Below are 20,185 nucleotides of genomic sequence, written 5' to 3' on the forward strand. Positions count from 1 at the left end.
ACATCTACTAGTAATTGCATACATAATACACAGCAAAAGTCGGTGGAAAACGAACTGAGGAATCGTTGGCTGTCTCAACTTGAGGTTTTGGATGCAACCCTGATAGACACCTGCAAACTACGAAGCTTTAGCCCAAAGTCTGAGACTTCCCAGGTGTGATAACTGGGGAGGATTTAGACATTTGGTCTTGGTGCATTTGGTGTGACACATCATGCGTGTGTGCATGTATATGTCTATATAAATATTTACATATACACGCACACATACTAGGGAAACCTCGCCGATGCTGGCTTTGGGATCTTGCTTTCAAAGGAAGGATGCATATCACCCCTGTGGAAATAACTGTAAGTTATAAAAAATACAAAATGTTTTTACTGCTGTGCAGCTTCTAGGGAAGTGGACCTGTAGACGTGATGCTTTAAGCAGCAAGTAAAGACACGTGAACCTTTTTCTAGGCTGAAATAACATTTTATATGTTGTACAAATCTATATTGTGTAGTGATAGGCTGATTGGATTAAACCATGATTAATCCTTGACAGCTGTCATAAATGAAATTACTTAAACTGAGGCCCCTTCTGCTTGAGTTGGTGGTAGCTCATGTTAATGTAAAAGACCTCGTATCTCTTATGAAAAACAGTAGGGGAAGTTCCCCTTTGACCTGGCCAAATTTCCCCTAGTAGCAGAAATACCGCCTTGTTTCTCCACTGAAAAAAAGGCCACTAGCCTGGTGGTACTAACTTGACCAAAAAGGTTTAGCTATAAAAATGAAATGAGTTTGGGAGCATCACTGATTTGCAGAAGAGTGTGGCTGCTGAGAAAAACTTTCTAGTCACATTTATTTTCCTTGCCTTCTAAGACTAAGTGAACGTTAGGTTTCTCATAAATGGCAGCTGGCCTGCATAAGTTGCAGAAACAGCATATACAAAATATATAATGCAAATCTTCATTTAGTGAAAGTAGTTGTCAAACATTTCTGACACTGTCCATATTCTTCTCAGTTTGTAGCCCATTTAATGATCAATTTAAACAGATTGGCATGTACAGTGATAATAATAAAAAAAAAGGAATAGTATTTTGCTTTGCATCATTTTAAAATTAAACAAAATGTAGAACATTAATATTTAATAACTTGCCGGAGACTAAATTTAAACAGAACAAACTGTCAGGAACTACATCAAGCTATCGTTTAAGGACTGTAATGTGTATAGGTGAATGCATGTATAGTATTTTGCAGAGCCATCCCTGAAGACTTATCACATGTCAAAACATAGATGGAAAAAAAAATTTGTTATGCGGTGGTATTTGAAAAATGTCTTTTCAAATAACAACATTGTATAATAGCAGATGTGCTTGGATATGTAATGGTGGTATACTGCTAAATTCCTCTGTAGGCATGCCATATTGGCAACAACACTGATTCATTGCAAGCAACTGTTTAGAACACCAGGATTGTAAATCAGAAAAGGGAAAGAATTAATGTGACACAATAAACAAAGTAAATTGTCATTATTTTTGTATAGTTGTAGTGATGGAATCAGACCATTAACATTGTTGCCTTTTAGTACCAGAGGTTGCAAAATAGGGAAACCAGTTTTTATGAAGGGAATTTCTTGCAATCAGTGCTCATTGCTAAATAGTTTTATTGCTGGAATGTGTGATGTGTTTGATGCATTGCTAAGTGATTCGTTGTATTAAAAAAAAAAAAAAAACGTTTATCCAGAATGGGACCAGCTACATCAAATGAGCTGCCACCAGTTATACAAACTGTCAGAATCATTCAGACATTCAAAACATCTCTGAAACAGCATTTACAAAATGAAACTAAATGCAGTTGCTTGCGTGACTCTGGCTAGGTGTCAGACAACCTCTTATACTAGTGTCAGTTCTATTAAAAGCATCTTGTATGCATTACAGTTGTATACCCTTAAACTGTGTTTTCAGTCAAAAATAAATGAAATATTTTCCTACATGTACATGATGTAATTATCATATCCAAAATGTTCGGCTTTATTTACATAGACTCTTCTTAAATTGTTATCTTGTATACCAAATGGGTACTTTTCTGTTAAACCCCTACCAGTTTGCGCTGCTGTATTGTGACAGTGTTTCTGTACCGGACACAAGTGTCAGGGTGAGAAGTACATGTGTGCAAGTGACAGACAAGTTTCTATCGAACGGAAAAGAATGTAAGTCACAGATTTGTGCATTCATGAAGGTTTGATGTGTATTGCCACACATCAAGGAGCTGTTAAACCCCTACCAGTTTGTGGTGCATTTTGTTGGCGGAGTTTCAGTAGCGGCACAACTGTCAGGGTGAGAAGTACATGCGTGTAACCGACAAACAACTTTCCATGTAATGGAAATGTATGTAAGTCACAGATTTGTGCATTCATGAAGGGAGGTTTGATGTGTATTGGCACACATCAAGGAGACAGACAACAGATGTAGCACACTACTGTTGGAAAGACAAGTCACACAGTTGAAAGTATTCCATTTTTGCAGGTAGTGTTTCACTGGAAGCTTATAAATACTTCACCAGAGTACACCCCTTCTAAGTTTTGAAAAAAAACATAAAGGATATTAGAAGACTGCAGCAGCTGCTACAATGATTCCCGTCAGAAATGCCACTTTACAGTTCAGTGCGGCACTGTCTGTGAAGAGATGCTTCCAATTCCCGTGGCAGGTACTGCTACATTTTTTGGGCAAAGTGGACATCTGTAAGAACCACTTGACGAGGAAAGCTGTTCATATCCCACAAATTCCACTTCTTGAATAATTTACTCTTCTCAGCCAAAATCACTGAAAAGCTTTGAAACATTTATCCCTGTTGTGGCATGAGCTACAGCCCTCCCCAACTGAAAGGAAGCAAGTTAGGTGCAATCCTTTAGAAGACAGGATGCAGCTCAAAGAAAAAAACTATTCTCCTCCTTCAAAGTACTACTGTGAAAATGGTTGTACAGTACTTAATGCTATGTATGTCTTCCAGCAGAATGTGACCACTGCTCATTTTGTTTTCCTTCTTACGGCGGCGCGAACTGGTAGGGGTTTAACGGAAAAGTACCACCAAATGTTGAGAATGTGAATATATGTACTGGAACATGATTAATTTGTGTGCGTGTGTGTGTGTGTGTGTATGTATGTATATATATATATATATATAATGTGTGTGTGTATATAAATATATTATATACACACACACGTATACAGCTACATAATTGTGTATGTGAGTACATAAAACCTGATTTAATTATTTGTTTATCATCTTAGAAGTTCTTTAATACCTTGCTATTTGTTTCACTGCTTTGTATTGCACTGTTACTACAGTTGGTACCTGGGGGCATAGGATGTGGCTGAAAAGGATTTGAGGACCAATCTACCTACCTATTATCAAATGTAATAAATTCTTCAAGGGTTAAAGGGCAATTTGTCAAACTTATAGCTATCTCCATTAGCATAGAAGGCTAAAGTGCCTAATATGATTATTGTGGATCCGTTTTTAATTAGTAGTGCTAGTAGCTGCTGGAGCTGGCCTGCCTGTGCCCATGAAGAGGGGTTGAAATTGGGCCATCCTATGCTTCAATACCTGAGAGGTGCCTATGCAGGGAGGGGGGGGGGGCACAGTCCCAGGGAGTTCACTTTTCTGGCCAAGCTGTAAACACAGTTGCCTTCAATAGCAGGTACACAGAAGAGTATATGTAAGTGAGGAGGCATAGTGACTTCCTTGTTGACAAGATTGCATATCCCTCTTCCAAAGGGAATGGCTAGGAACTTGAAAAAAGCACTCTCATTTCCTGGATGCTGGTGAGGGTTCACATAACCCCTACAGTTGCCTGGAGTTGGGAGAAGCTGGATGGTTTGGAAGCACTGTGTTAAAAAAATGTATTGAAAAAAGACTTGTGATATTAATAATGACGTGAATAACAGAAGCTAAGATGATGATTTTCCTTAGTAAGACCCTTGTGTCAGTTACATCAGAAGCAAATTATCAGTGAAGGTTTTGCATGTGTGTATGTACACACACACACACACGTGTGTGTGTGTGTGTGTGTGTGCGGTAACACACGCACCCGCACTCCTATATATGTGTGTAAGAGGTTTCATTCTATCTACCTTAAGAGTACACTTAAGCAAACTAGTAAAGAGCTTAAAGGAACATTTAGGAAATTTAAAGCGGAGTATGAACTTAAAATAACCATTAAAACCAAGAATAACTGCAAATATTTTTTAACTGTGTCAGGAAGTTGGCACTCAATAATGTTCAAGGCTATTCCACAATAATACTGCATGCTCTTTATCCTTGTCGACAAGTTAAATTCAAATTTTATTCAACCAACATCTATAGCTGTAATAAAAGTCCTCCTGTTTTGTTATTGTAGAACAAGTTGTGGCAGCCCTTGCTTAGAATGCCTCATCCATGGGCCCTGATAATATGCCACATTGCCTAATATCGGCGCCAAATATGACCTATCTGACCTACGTCTTAATTTCTTTAATCTTCTTAGCCTCTCAGCTGGTTACATTCCTGAAGCCTGGAAAACTGCTGTTGTAATGCAGCTACACAAGGGTGGCCCAACTAACTATAGGCTCAATACTCTCACTGTTGTCTTATGTTTGCTATGGAATGTATTATTTAAGACTTCATTAATCTGGGCTTGGAAAATCGCTTAATCATGAACCCTCATCAATTCGGCTTTGTCAGAGGAAGGTCTTGTCTTTTAACTTCATTAATGTCTTTGAAAGAGTAACCAAAACAATGGATAGTAGTCATACTATACATACAACATATCTTGTCCTAGGCAAGGCCTTTAATACTATTCCCCCCATGCATTCATTATTGATAGACTTGAAAATCTGAGTATAAATACTTATGGAAAGTGATAGATAGCTAAATGGTTATCTGCTAGAAGTCTTGACTAGAATCGCAGATGCCACTTTTGAAAGCAAAAAGGTACCAATGGTGTACCACAGGGCTTATTGCTGGGCCGTCTCCTGTTAGGCATCTGTTTGCCAGACGGTTTAGGTGACCGTTCTGAAATATGGCTGTCAAAGTTTGTAGATGACTTTTAAATTGGGTGGTGTTGTTCAGTCTTCCACTAATTCGCAATAGCTACAGCATGGTTTATTAGATCTTCCACTAATTCGCAACAGCTACAACATGGTTTACACCATGTTAACAATCATTGCAGAGTGGTCTCAGAACACATCTAGAGCCTGTTTACTGCATTTCCTGTGTTGCACTTATTTTAAAATCGTTTTTTTTCTTAAAACTTGCATTTTATCTGTCTCTGGCCTAGCACTCAAGTGAGGGTCATTTATTGCACTGTTCTAACTAGTTGCTACTTGTGTATCTTTAAACAAAAACAAAAAAAAAATCTTGCTTTTTTCCCACTTTCTGTATTTTAAAAAAAGTTCAGTTACAGATTTGCTGTTCTGAACTGTTTGTAAGTTTCTTGGAGGCCATTGCTTGCTTGGGCTAAAAGGAAGTCTCTGTGTTCATCAGTGGCAGTGGTAGACACTGAACAGCCTGCCTGCCCCTGTGGGAGTGGTTACTGCCTAGAAACTGTAGTTTTATTGGCCATTTTTGGTCAATTCCAAACTCCTTGATCTCTCGCTCTCTCTTCAAACCCGCTTTAGCGCATCGGGCAGCGCCACTAAATCGGGTTTAAACTATTCTCGACTCCACAAAGTCTGCTCTTCACTTTTTCCCTTAGAACTGTTCCAAATCTCAACGTAAGCATTTTCTTTCTAAAGCCCAGCAGTAGCTCGTATAAATATCTTATAAGTAAGCACTAATAAACTAAGCACTACACCCTCTTATACTCCCTTTAAGTACCTGGCTCCTTATTGGTCCTTTTTGATAAAGTCAGAAGTAGTTCCTCATACTATTCTGGCATGTCCAAAAGTCAGTTTCGGATTTAGTCTCCAGTCCAACTGGTGAATATGGGAATCTTGAGGCAATGTTGCAACTGCCTTATGTACACAGACCACCCTCTCCTCTTCCATCGCCCTCTTCTCTTCCGAACAAGCTCAAATATATGCGAGAGATGCAACTATATAGCTAAACTGGAGGCTAAACTCTCTCAACATAGTACTGGAGCGGTCAGTCTGGAGGAGAAGGTAATCACACACCACAAATTCAGTCTCACATAGACCTATCGAAACAGCAAACCAAACACACAAAAACATACTCGGAGGCTCTAATTAAAAATCTGCCCAAGCAACAGAGACCTCCAAAGCAGACATCCAAGCAACCGCTACCCCACAAGAATACCCACATATCACATAGTCCACAAAGTCAGTGTGCCACACAGTCACAGCCCTTAAAGCTAAACAACACACCTAATACACTTGTAATAGGTGACTCTGTTGTCAGACACACTGACATCCCTCTCACCAGGCTGAACAAGGAGAAGGTCACTGTAAGCTGCCTGTCAGGTGCCAGGATCCGCCACATAACACAAGCACTCAGGTCACTCCAAAGCAAGTACAAATATGACTCCGTCATTGTCCATGCTGGTGTGAATAACCTGAGACGTACCTCCCTGGATTACATGAAAAGAGACATAGAGGAGCTCTCTGATCATGTAGCCCAGGCTGGTATGACCCTGACCTTAAGTAGCATCTTACCCTCACCAAGAATGATAGTATAAAGACAAAATGATCAATTTCAGCAATTGGCTAAAGTATTGGTGTCACTCAAAGGGGATCCAGTATCTGTCAGCCTGGGATGACATGCTTGACAAGCCACATTGCTTCGCTAAGGACGGCTTGCACCTGTCACCCCTGGGTTTTCGAATACTGGCAAAGGCTCTTGCCACCCCCATAGTGCCTTTTTAGGCAAGGCTCAAAAGACAAACCCACCTCCTTAGACAACACAAGGAAAAAGAAACTAAGGGTAATGCTGCTCAACGCCAGAAGTCTAAACCTCAAGATGCACGCACTCGAGGCTCTCCTCAGTATGGAGAATCTGGATATCTGTGCAGTAACAGAAACCTGGTTCAAGGCTCCCAAGAGCACCCCAGCACTACCAGGTTATACCTCATACCACGCTTTTCGGCCACAAAACTCAGACCGAACCACAAGAGGAGGGGGAGTATCCATATTCATCAAAGATACCCATACCTCCAGGTTAGTGGCACTGCAAGAAGCATCTGAGACCATCCATGTGCAACTAACAGTGGGCAAAACTGCTTGTGCTACAGACCACCCTCCCAAACTCAGGAACCCCACTCGGCTTTCCTGAAGACACTGGAGAATATGAAGGTCTCTCCAAACACCATTATATTGGGTGACTTCAACTACCCAAACATAGACTGGGAGCACTACTCAAGCCCCAACACCCTCGCCCAATGGTTCCTAGAATTTATAAACTCAAATGCTATGGAACAACTGGTCACCACTCCCACAAGAGGGGAAAACATATTGGACCTGATTATCACCAACATGGGTACTGTATGTTCTATACCTGAGGTATACCCTTCTTTAGTAAGATCTGACCATAAATTAATCACTATGGATGTCCATATCCCGTCCACACCCCCAGCAAAGGAAACCACGGTCAAAAACTTCTCGAAAGCAAACTTCACACTTCTCAGAACTGAGATGGAATCCTACAAAGCCCCCGGGCCAGTGGAAATTACGACCCAAACCGCAGAATCCCTTACAAATGCATTCTATGGATACTTACAGGAATGCATAGATCGTATTATCCCAAACAAAACCAAGACACACTCCTCCAAAGGCAGGAGACCTGTCTGGTGGACCCCAGCCATAAATAGGCTATACAACAGAAGGAGGAATTTACTACAGGATAGAGCAAAATCCCGAAAAGGGAAGGTGACTCTGATCAGTACTAGGAAGAAACTACGATCCCTCATAAAAGCATCCAAGGCTAGCTTCCAAAGAAAAATTGCACAAGACGCTAAAGATAATCATAAGGCCTTCTTTAGTTATGTCAGGAACTTGGGTGGAAACTCCCAGATATGCTCTGAGTTAGTGCAAAATGACAAAAAATACACTGAACCCAGAGACATTGCCAACATCATGGCAGACAGGTTCAGTGCAAACTCCCCCCCCACTTCCCTCCCAAACGTGCAAATGACTATCCCAACAAAGTGTAGCCCTCCTGACATCACAGATGCACAGGTGAGAGCTGCCCTCTCCAAAGCAAAAAACACAGCATCTATGGGACCAGACATTGTCCCGGGCTGCGTTTTACACGAGCTCCAAGAAGAACTGAATTCTCACTTAAAATCACTGTTCAGTTTCAGCCTTACAACAGGATATGTACCCAAAGAATGGCGTACAGTAACAGTGGTCCCACTCCATAAAGGTGGTGTCACAACAGACCCCGGTAACTATCACCCTATAAGCCTGACTAGTCTGGTCTGCAAAGCTATGGAGCGTATCATCATGGAACTCATAAACAAAGACATTGGGAACCTCCAAACACTGGATCCTACACAATTTGGCTTTGTTAAGGGCAGATCTTGCCTCTTGAACCTGGTCGACTTCTTTGAAACAGTCACCAAGGCAATAGATGAAGGGAAGGTAGTCCACACAGCCTACCTTGACCTCGCAATAGCCTTTGACACAATACCCCACTCGGGCATCATAAACAAGCTCACCAGCTTAAATATCAACCCCTATGTCACAAGATGGGTTGCAAACTGGCTTGGGGATAGAACCCACATGGTCAGAATTGCAGGTGCCATGTCAGATTGTAAACCAGTTACAAGTGGCGTCCCACAAGGCTCAGACCTGGGACCTCTCTTGTTCGGTATATATTTCTCTGCGGTACAGGCTAACACAGGAGGACTTTGGCTGACCAAGTTTGCAGACGACTGCAAACTGGGGGCCATAATCGACTCGCCGACTGACACAAGCATCCTCCAAAATGGTCTCACAGAGATGGATAACTGATGCCAGAGCCATGGCCTGAAGCTAAATGCCAAAAAGTGCATAGTCATCCCCTTTAGGAAAAACAAAGTGCCCACAAATTACCACATAGGTGGTAATCCATTAAGTACGGAACAAGTAATTAGGGATCTGGGGACCCAAGTAGATAGTAATCTTTCCTTCCTTTGACAATCACATTGCCAAAGTGGTTAGAAGAACCTTCTATATAGCCCACCTTATCATGAAAGGGTTCACATCTAGATCAAGAGAGGTCATTGTGCCCCTCTACTTATCAGGCCCATAACTGAATACAATGCCCCATTTGGGATGTACCTTACCCGACACCTGCAACAACTAGAAAGACACCAAAAGTACCTCACCAAGAGGATTAAGGGACTCAAGCAGATGCCCTATGCAGTTAGATTAAAGAAACTCCAGCTCTACTCAGTTGCTTACCGCCTACTCAGAGGCGATCTGTGCCTGACGTATAAAGCCATGTCCAACCCAGAATTAATGGACATGCTCCACCTCAGGAAATCCAAATCCCTTAGAGCTACACACTCCAGTGACTTAAACCTCAGCACAGAAATAAATAGGACATGCTGGAGAGACAGATTCATATCCCAGAGGCTCCCCTCACTCTGGAACAAAATCCCAATCCATGTTGGGCAGAGCCCCTCAATGACCCTCTTAAAGAAGAATCTTGACGATTGGATGGGAGACCGTAGATTTACCCCTGGGATCTCCTCTGTGTCACTGCTAGACAGGGGCACTTTAAACTAACCTTAAATGGGCTATCTTCTGTGACCTACTATACTGGGGCACAGTCATCTAATCTAAAAGGGTGACGAAAGCCAAACACACTCTGGCTAAGCTTGTAAATGCCCTAGGGCAGATAGCCTAGTATCTACCTATGAACCTATAAATTAAACATGAAAAAATACAGCATAGTTCATTGTGGTAAACAAAACATTTTCACATACTATATAGGTGACCCACACTCCTCTATTTCAAGTCTTGTTTGATTGTACAGGATATTTGAATATTATGTTCTGATTTATTTATTTATCATTGCCTTTGGTAGCTGAAATAATTTGACTTAACTGTAAGGTTGCCCCTTTTTGGTAGAGAACTGGGAAGAAAAGCACAGGAAAAAATATTTTGCAATAAATGCATAGACTGTCTCTACTGGTTATATAAGTTAGTACATTTTGTTTTGTTTGTACGGAAGTTTAATTAAGTCAGCAAGTAGAAATTGAGCTTGTTATACAGTACTCATAGTGAGTAACAGCCATTTTGGAAGTGCTGTCGAAACAGAATAACGAGAAAAAGAGGTTGTATTAACATACGTTTATATTGAGAGTAGGAGAAGAATTAAGAAGGATTGTAGCTGCTGGATGAGGACTGGTGGTGAGGAAAGTCAATGTGACAATTTAGACAGAGTGTGATGCATTAAAGAAACAAGTTCAGTTATTAAGATGCAAGTGGTGTGTGATATGTAGCCTAGGATTGTGCAAGAACACAGCCAGGAGACAGTCAAATGCTGTTTTAATTTTACAATCTGCTAGGTCATCCTGTATTTAAAGGAGAACTGCACCCACAGATTCAAAAGACATGTTTATTTCATCATAGTTTGGTGTTTCCTACATTCTGACACCACTCTGGGACTATTTACAGGTTTTGAAATATTTTTATACATAATTTCTGAGTCAGACCACATGGGGTCTGGCTTCTTGAAGTAATTCTGATTTTTTTAGTCTGCTTCTAGGTATCCCACAATGCAGTATCATGTTAGCCTCTTTCTTCCTAAAGCTCCTGTCACTGCATTGATTGTACATGTATACACTGCTGCCTTTTAGTCAGTTTTCAGTAACATTTCATACCGTTCAGTGATTACTTAAAACACAAGCAGTACAAATGCCACAAAACAGACTTTCAATGTGCTTTTTACTGCTGCTTCTTTTTAGAATGGCTAAATTGCAGTCTTTTGTGAAGCCTGAATTGTACTACTTTGACTCACCCCCCCCCTTCACACCTAACTTCCCTATCTGTCAAACTGGTAAGGGTGATATGAGCTGTTACCTGCTGTGATGACAGCTCACAGCAGGAGACTTGACTCGTATACTATTTCCTTGTTCTAGACTTTACTTTCTGTATGGGTAAGGGAAGGACCAGGCAGCTGTGACATCACAGCATGGGTGTGTTTTTAGGACTGTAATGGTGATGTCAGTTTGGGAGGGAATTGGCCAGAAAACTATCCGTATTCATTGGCCTTGATGATAGCAATGAATTGGAGACTGCAGCAACCTTTTCCAGGGTGGGATAAATGTTTTTTAAAAGTTAAACCACCACAGTACAGTAAGGTACGTTCTAGTGGAGAGAAACATTCAATTTAAAATATTTGAAATGCTGTATTGTTGTTTATTCATAGCAGGGACATTAAATAGGGACAAAAAGGACAGAGAAGTTGAGCATTTAATGATAAAATCCCATTGTTGTCCTTTAATGGGTGTTTATAAGGAATTCCAGATTTGAAAGACTTGGCATGTAGGGATTTCCCTGAGGAGTTGTGGGTCTTGGATATGGCGAGTAGAATTTTGAATGGTTCTATATTAGAAGATCGAAGATTTAAATATTCGAACACCATATGAGCGAATATTTAAAACCTTGCCAGTATGAATGATCGCCGTAGGGAATTCTTCCCTTTACTTTAACATAGTGCAATCTCGGAGTTGATATGCTTGAGTAGCGGGGGTGTGGGGGGTGCAAGGGGGCTTGCCCCCTTGCTTAGGGTGATCAGGTAGGTTTTTCTTTTATTTTTACATTTTTTTATTTTGCTTTCAAGGTTTTACAGTTTCGCTCATATGGTGTCACCCTTATGGTGTTCGAAGTTGTAAACCTTCGATCTTATAATATAGACCCATTTTGAATTTTGAGCATAGGGGGTCTCATGATGTTCCTTGACAAGACAAGTAAAACTCTGTTACTGCATTAAACCTATCCACTCATCTTGGGAAGATTTTGATATTACCTTTAGAATTTATATCCAGATACAGTCACATCTATCCCTTGCATCTCTTTCCCTAACAAGAACTGAACTGCACAAGGTAAGAGTATTTATGTTCCTCTCTCTTGCGGTATTTGTGTGGTTCCAATTATGAGTTTTCATGTTATGTATTTTCTCTAAAGGCAAATCAATTAACGTAGAGGCTAGGCAACCTCAAGCCTCATTTTCATTGTAATTGAGCTCATGACTCTCTCCTGTTTTGCTGTAACAGATACATTTAAATGTAGGACTAAGTAATATCTACATCACTATGCAGTCTGAAGACACTAATATTAATGCAGTAAATATTCTTGCCTTAATCACTGTCTCTATTGTAGTTAATTTTTTTACTTGCTGTCTTTATTTATGCTAGATTTAGTTACTATCATTTGCTTTTGGGCTGGCCATGATATGGTTATCAAATTCAGTTAATTTTAAGATGCTAAGCTGCTTCAGATGCACATAATAGCATTGCTTAAGTTGCAGAACCTGAACTTTACTTAGAAGGACCTGCACTCTACTTAGAAGGGCTGTTTCACGTCCTGTTTGATAGTACAGGATATGCATGAACTTTTAAGTTTTCTGTGTCAGTCAGGGAAGTGCAACTCCTTGGTGCACGGCTTGTTGCTGACTTACTAGCTGGGACATTGTAGCTATGAATTGATTGCAAATTACCCCATTTATTGCCTTTGTCCTGTGCCTCATTAGAGGCATATCTATTGGCTGCGCTTAGAAATTTAAGTATTAATTTCATGTTCTGAACAAGATGAAAACTGTATGCCATTTTAATTCTAAGTTGCTGCAAGCTGGTTTTAAACCTTTAGCTTGTGGAAGTAATGTTGACTTTGGTGCCAAAATGCTGGCGTACTGTCTTCATCTAGAGTTCATAGATTGATGTGAGACAGAAAGTTTGCATTCTCACTGGAAGCAGTTCAAAACAACGTTTTGGCTGTGTTATTTTCCCTCATTCTCAGGCTCATCCTGTAGTGTTTTGGTGCCTGCACTGGCGCACTACATTTTCATAAAAATTTCAGTAGCAAGAAACAATGTTACAGGAATGCAAATTGAATTAATTGTTATAAAGAAAAGGTAGAAGTTAGTGTAATGTTAGATGCTGATGTTCACTGCTAGAATCTCCTTTTCATCTTCATTGCGTATTTTTATGAGTAGCATGGCTCCCATTCTAAGCTGCACATAAAATCGTTCTCTTGTATTCTGCAATCCACATGAACAGAGGCAGATGATCGGTTGCTTTACAACAAAAGCGAGAGACTGAACGTCATTAGTGTGCTCTGGCTTTAAGTAAGCCTGGTGTTTGGACAGCATTATTTGGACTTGCTTGGTATATCTTTTACTTAATATTGTCTCTTCACCCTGATAGCTACTTGCATTCCTTGCAGTGATATGGTATTCTAACTTCACAGATTCATCCACACCATCATCTTCTTTCGGCTGTTCCCGTTAGGGGTCACTACAGCATATCACCTGTTTCCATTTCTTCCTGTCCTCTGCATCTTGCTCTGTCACACCAACCCACCTGCATGTCCTCTCTCACCACATCCATAAACCTTATCTTAGGCCTTCCTCTTTTCCTGTTACCTGGTAGCTTCATCCTTAGCATGTTTTTCCCAATAATACCCAGCATCCCTCCTCAGCACATGTCCAAACCAATGTAATCGTGCCTCTCTGGCTTTGTCTCCAAACCTTCCAACCTGGGCTTAACCCTCTAATATACTTATTCGTAATCCTGTCCACCCTCGTCACACCCAGTGCAAATCTTAACATCTTTAATTCTGCCACATCCAGCTGAAACTCCTGCCTTTTTGTCAATGTCACTGTCTCCAACCCATATAACATAGCTGGTCTCACTACACTCTTGTAGATATTCCCTTTCACTCTTACAGGTACTCGTCTGTCACAAATCACTCCTGACACTCTTCTCCACCCATTCCATCCTGCCTGTACTCTCTTCTTCACCTCTCTTCCACACTCACCGTTACTCTGAACTGTTGACCCCAAGTATTTAAACTCATCCACCTTTGCCACCTCTACTCCTTGCATCCTCACCATTCCTCTATCCTCCCTCTCATTCATACACATATATTCTGTGTTAGTCCTGCTGACCTTCATTCCTCCACACCACCTCGATTCATCCACAGATTCATCCACACCACCTTGATTAAATGAAAAAGTGGTTCTAATTTCTATATAAGATATAAACTGACCTGAACATTGCAGTACTTTTCTAAAGAAGAGCCACCTCCTCAAATCCACCTTTATTGATAAACCTAAATGGACTCGTGCTGTACTGTGGCTCTACAGGTAAAACTTTGTTGTGTGCTAAACTTAGTTACTTACTTATTTGCCCTGGGAAAACTTGGGGTATTATCTTCAGAATTAGTGTCTATCAGGTCAGGAATCCACCCCACTCAGTGTTTTTGTTGAGCTCATCCCATGGATGTAGCCCTGCATTACTGCCCAATTACTGATCGTTTCTGTTGAGCACAGATGGTGGGGGTAACTCAGCTCTGTTTTGCTCTGCTCCCCATTCATCCTCCATACAATTTTCTTTATATATGTACACATGCATCTACTAGCCAGTCAGATTAAATTTGAACTGCTTAGTGAGTAAAGTTAACAATCCTTCTCCCAAATCAACCAGTTAGAATCCATCAACACCTTACATTCCATCTACTTATTCCGTACAGAAACATTTCTTACACTAGTATGTCACCCTTCAACCAAATAATATTTAACTCTAATTCTCTCCTACTAAATTACCATGCTACATGCAATTCAAACTTCTCTCACATCCTATTACTCCTCTATCTCATCACCTCACGTCCATTGTATAAATATCACTTCTCATCCTTCCTGCTAAACTTGCCTAATTCAGTCCCACTCAGAAGAGAACACAGGTGGCAAGCTGTAACCCTGGTGGCAGCAAGTCTGCAAGCATCCTGACTAACTCAACTAATTTCCCAAACTGTACCTTTCTAGTCATGAATCACTCTGCTCATCCCTCTTCTCTTATCCTCATTCTGTTCACTTCTGGGTGGCAGTTAGATTCTGAATAGAATAAATTGATAATACTGTCCTTTATCCCTATTCATTAATTTCCTCCCAGGTATTCAGTCTGCCTCATAATCTTTAACTTCCTGTCACATTTTGAAGCTACCACTAAAAATCACTCATCCAACCCCCATGAGACTAAACCTGTTTGAGTTAGTAGTTACCATGCCATTTGTGCTTAATTTATTTTACTTCCACATCAATGATGATGTTTTCTTTCTGAAAACCTCCTTACAGTCTTAAACAATTTATTCCTAGGTGGCAGATAGACATATAGGTTAGTGATACAGGGTAGACTTAGCCTATCTTTTGCATGTTATTTGTACTTCAGTTTAGTAAAACAAGTCCATATACTTTAAACAGCATATTGAAATTTTTATTCATTCTCACAGAAAAAGACTGTGAAGTTGTTCTATCTCGCCTTCATTCTTACTGATGGGTTGCCTCTGACTCGGCTAAACGCTAAAGCTTGAGGTCTTCAAACAGTTCATGGCCTACTCCCTATCCCATGATGCAGTAGTGCTTCCCTCAGATCTCATTTGCTGCTGCAACAGATTGGGTGTTCGTCGAACAGCTCTGGCCAGTATTATCAAACTTTTGATATTTGCATAAACTAAAAATTTCATTCTTGTTTGTTGTTAATTGTTAGATTACAGTTAGCTACTTGAGACACTTGTCTCTTTGTCAAGAGTACTTTTTCTCCTTTTCTTGAGGCTATTTATTTTTAGTTCCTTTTTTCTATAAGTGAACTAGAATAGTTGAGTTAGATTACATAACTTACTTCCTATCCTTTATATGTAGCCAGGTTTTTTATTAGGGCATTAATAATATATCTTTGCTATTATTGCTATTACTTGCAAATACTTTTTATTCAATCCTGTGTTTATTAGGGTTCTATAATAGTTGTTGAACAGTTTGTGTTTCATAGTTATTATAGTTAATCTTAAAGATTCTCCTTTATTAGGGTTATTTCTTATGTCGCTATTATGTGTGCTGTATGTTTTTATATATATATATAAAAAAGTTTCTGTCTTTTGCACATAGTGCAGACTAGAGAAGCTGTTGACTGCAACTGAGCTACAAAATATAAGTATCTTGATTTTTTTTTGATTATTTTTACAGATTACTGTTTTTACAATTTAATATATATAAAGCACTTTGTCTATTCAGTATCTTCACAAATCCTTATCTGTTTAAAAACTTTCATTTGTCTCTGTAGTGCTTGCTGTCTTGTAGGCTATTGTGTAAACTGAAACATCTCCTCTGTGTAATTATCTCTTGGCTAGTGGGGGCTGGTTCTTTTGTGTTCTTGTAAAAAAAAGTTTCTGTCTTTTGCACATAGTGCAGACTAGAGAAGCTGTTGACTGCAACTGAGCTACAAAATATAAGTATCTTGATTTTTTTTTTGATTATTTTTACAGATTACTGTTTTTACAATTTAATATATATAAAGCACTTTGTCTATTCAGTATCTTCACAAATCCTTATCTGTTTAAAAACTTTCATTTGTCTCTGTAGTGCTTGCTGTCTTGTAGGCTATTGTGTAAACTGAAACATCTCCTCTGTGTAATTATCTCTTGGCTAGTGGGGCTGGTTCTTTTGTGTTCTTGTAAAAAAAAAAAAAAAAAAGTTTCTGTCTTTTGCACATAGTGCAGAATAGAGAAGCTGTTGACTGCAACTGAGCTACAAAATATAAGTATCTTGATTTTTTTGATTATTTTTACAGATTACTGTTTTTACAATTTAATATATATAAAGCACTTTGTCTATTCAGTATCTTCACAAATCCTTATCTGTTTAAAAACTTTCTTTGTCTATTCAGTATCTTCACAAATCCTTATCTGTTTAAAAACTTTCATTTGTCTCTGTAGTGCTTGCTGTCTTGTAGGCTATTGTGTAAACTGAAACATCTCCTCTGTGTAATTTATCTCTTGGCTAGTGGGGGCTGGTTCTTTTGTGTTCTTGTAAAAAAAAAAAGTTTCTGTCTTTTGCACATAGTGCAGACTAGAGAAGCTGTTGACTGCAACTGAGCTACAAAATATAAGTATCTTGATTTTTTTTTATTATTTTTACAGATTACTGTTTTTACAATTTAATATATATAAAGCACTTTGTCTATTCAGTATCTTCACAAATCCTTATCTGTTTAAAAACTTTCATTTGTCTCTGTAGTGTCTGCTGTCTTGTAGGCTATTGTGTAAACTGAAACATCTCCTCTGTGTAATTATCTCTTGGCTAGTGGGGGCTGGTTCTTTTGTGTTCTTGTAAAAAAAAAAGTTTCTGTCTTTTGCACATAGTGCAGACTAGAGAAGCTGTTGACTGCAACTGAGCTACAAAATATAAGTATCTTGATTTTTTTGATTATTTTTACAGATTACTGTTTTTACAATTTAATATATATAAAGCACTTTGTCTATTCAGTATCTTCACAAATCCTTATCTGTTTAAAAACTTTCATTTGTCTCTGTTAGTGCTTGCTGTCTTGGAGGCTATTGTATAAACTGAAACATCTCCTCTGTGTAATTATCTTTTGGCTAGTGGGGGCTGGTTCTTTTGTATTCTTGTAAAAAAAAAAAAGTTTCTGTCTTTTGCACACAGTGCAGACTAGAGAGGTTGTTGACTGCAACTGAGCTACAAAATATAAGTATCTTGATTTTTTTTGATTATTTTTACAGATTACTGTTTTTACAATTTAATATATATAAAGCACTTTGTCTATTCAGTATCTTCACAAATCCTTATCTGTTTAAAAACTTTCATTTGTCTCTGTAGTGCTTGCTGTCTTGTAGGCTATTGTGTAAACTGAAACATCTCCTCTGTGTAATTATCTCTTGGCTAGTGGGGGCTGGTTCTTTTGTGTTCTTGTAAAAAAAAAAGTTTCTGTCTTTTGCACATAGTGCAGACTAGAGAAGCTGTTGACTGCAACTGAGCTACAAAATATAAGTATCTTGATTTTTTTTGATTATTTTTACAGATTACTGTTTGTACAATTTAATATATATAAAGCACTTTGTCTATTCAGTATCTTCACAAATCCTTATCTGTTTAAAAACTTTCATTTGTCTCTGTAGTGCTTGCTGTTTTGTAGGCTATTGTATAAACTGAAACATCTCCTCTGTGTAATTATCTCTTGGCTAGTGGGGGCTGGTTCTTTTGTGTTCTTGTAAAAAAAAGTTTCTGTCTTTTGCACAAAGTGCAGACTAGAGAAGCTGTTGACTGCAACTGAGCTACAAAATATAAGTATCTTGATTTTTTTTGATTATTTTTACAGATTACTGTTTTTACAATTTAATATATATAAAGCACTTTGTCTATTCAGTATCTTCACAAATCCTTATCTGTTTAAAAACTTTCATTTGTCTCTGTAGTGCTTGCTGTCTTGTAGGCTATTGTGTAAACTGAAACATCTCCTCTGTGTAATTATCTCTTGGCTAGTGGGGGCTGGTTCTTGTAAAAAAAAAAAAAAGTTTCTGTCTTTTGCACATAGTGCAGACTAGAGAAGCTGTTGACTGCAACTGAGCTACAAAATATAAGTATCTTGATTTTTTTGATTATTTTTACAGATTACTGTTTTTACAATTTAATATATATAAAGCACTTTGTCTATTCAGTATCTTCACAAATCCTTATCTGTTTAAAAACTTTCATTTGTCTCTGTAGTGCTTGCTGTCTTGTAGGCTGTTGTGTAAACTGAAACATCTCCTCTGTGTAATTATCTCTTGGCTAGTGGGGGCTGGTTCTTCTGTGTTCTTGTAAAAAAAAAAAAAGTTTCTGTCTTTTGCACAAAGTGCAGACTAGAGAAGCTGTTGACTGCAACTGAGCTACAAAATATAAGTATCTTGATTTTTTTTATTATTTTTACAGATTACTGTTTTTACAATTTATTATATATAAAGCACTTTGTCTATTCAGTATCTTCACAAATCCTTATCTGTTGTCTCTCTAGTGCTTGCTGTTTTGTAGGCTATTGTGTAAACTGAAACATCTCCTCTGTGTAATTATCTCTTGGCTAGTGGGGGCTGGTTCTTTTGTGTTCTTGTAAAAAAAAAAAGTTTCTGTCTTTTGCACATAGTGCAGACTAGAGAAGCTGTTGACTGCAACTGAGCTACAAAATATAAGTATCTTGATTTTTTTTTATTATTTTTACAGATTACTGTTTTTACAATTTAATATATATAAAGCACTTTGTCTAGTCAGTATCTTCACAAATCCTTATCTGTTTAAAAACTTTCATTTGTCTCTGTAGTGCTTGCTGTCTTGGTGTCTTGCTCTTATACTTGGTGACTTTGCAGTTGCCCGCCCCTACTGTGACACACCTCCCAGTCTAGTGTCATTAGCTCATTCTGCTTAATGCAGAGAGAACATTTGATAAGGCCTTCTGTTCCTCCTTTTTCCCTTTCAAAAAGTAAAACAAAACTTTTTTTTTTCTCTTTCGCCTGAACCTTCTTGTGTTCTGACTGTCCTTCTCAAACATTTTGGAAATATACAGTATATTTCAGAGCATTTGTTATAACTGTATTTGCTATAACTGATTTAAGTATTTTTTTCTGGCTTTTTGATTATTTACTGCTTAGCGACTGCATTTTAGCCTGTTTATTCAGCTCTGCATTCTATTTAAAACTGTTTTTGTGTTGATTAACTGTTTTGCACTTTTAAAAAGTTAGTTGTTGCTTAATCTTACCTGTAGGCTAACACACTCAAGTGCGCTAGCCGCTTAAAAGCATTTATAGCATTTACTGTTTGTTTTTCCTCTGTTTTCTGCAAAAAAGAAAAAAAAAAACTTGTTTTCCCGCCTGACTGAACTAGAATAGTCCAGTCTTCAAAGTTTGTTGACCTCTGGGCTTTGTCTTGGTTCCTGTGCTATTCCATATCCTTATTTGGATAAAAGGAAGCGTCTTTGTTCACCAGTGGGAGTGGGGAGAACTGAGCGGCCTGTTTGTCCCTAGAGGAGTGGTTCCAGCCAGAAACTTGTAGTCTATTGGCCATTTTGGGTCAATTCCTAGCTCTTTTCAGCCCCCTGTAATAAAGCCCACTTTAGCGCGCTTTTTCGCTTGTATTCAACTCAGCACAGCTCCTCGTGGTGTCCTGCAGAGTTCTACAAGCAGCAGAGAGCAAAAGAGTGACTTTTTCCTGATTTAAGTATTTTTTTCTGGCTTTTTAATTATTTA

The 20,185-nt window shown here is 38.8% G+C and overlaps 1 protein-coding gene across 1 annotated transcript in view; it reads left to right on the forward strand.

The window, feature by feature from the left end:
* Window positions 1-20,185, forward strand: part of NSMCE2 (NSE2 (MMS21) homolog, SMC5-SMC6 complex SUMO ligase) — a 1,433,635-nt gene that overhangs the window by 640 nt on the left and 1,412,810 nt on the right. The gene's annotated exons all lie outside the window — the stretch shown is intronic.

The sequence above is a fragment of the Protopterus annectens genome, chromosome 3.part1 (genome assembly GCF_019279795.1).
Source record: "Protopterus annectens isolate FY-2018-M chromosome 3.part1, PAN1.0, whole genome shotgun sequence".
NCBI lineage: Eukaryota > Metazoa > Chordata > Ceratodontiformes > Protopteridae > Protopterus > Protopterus annectens.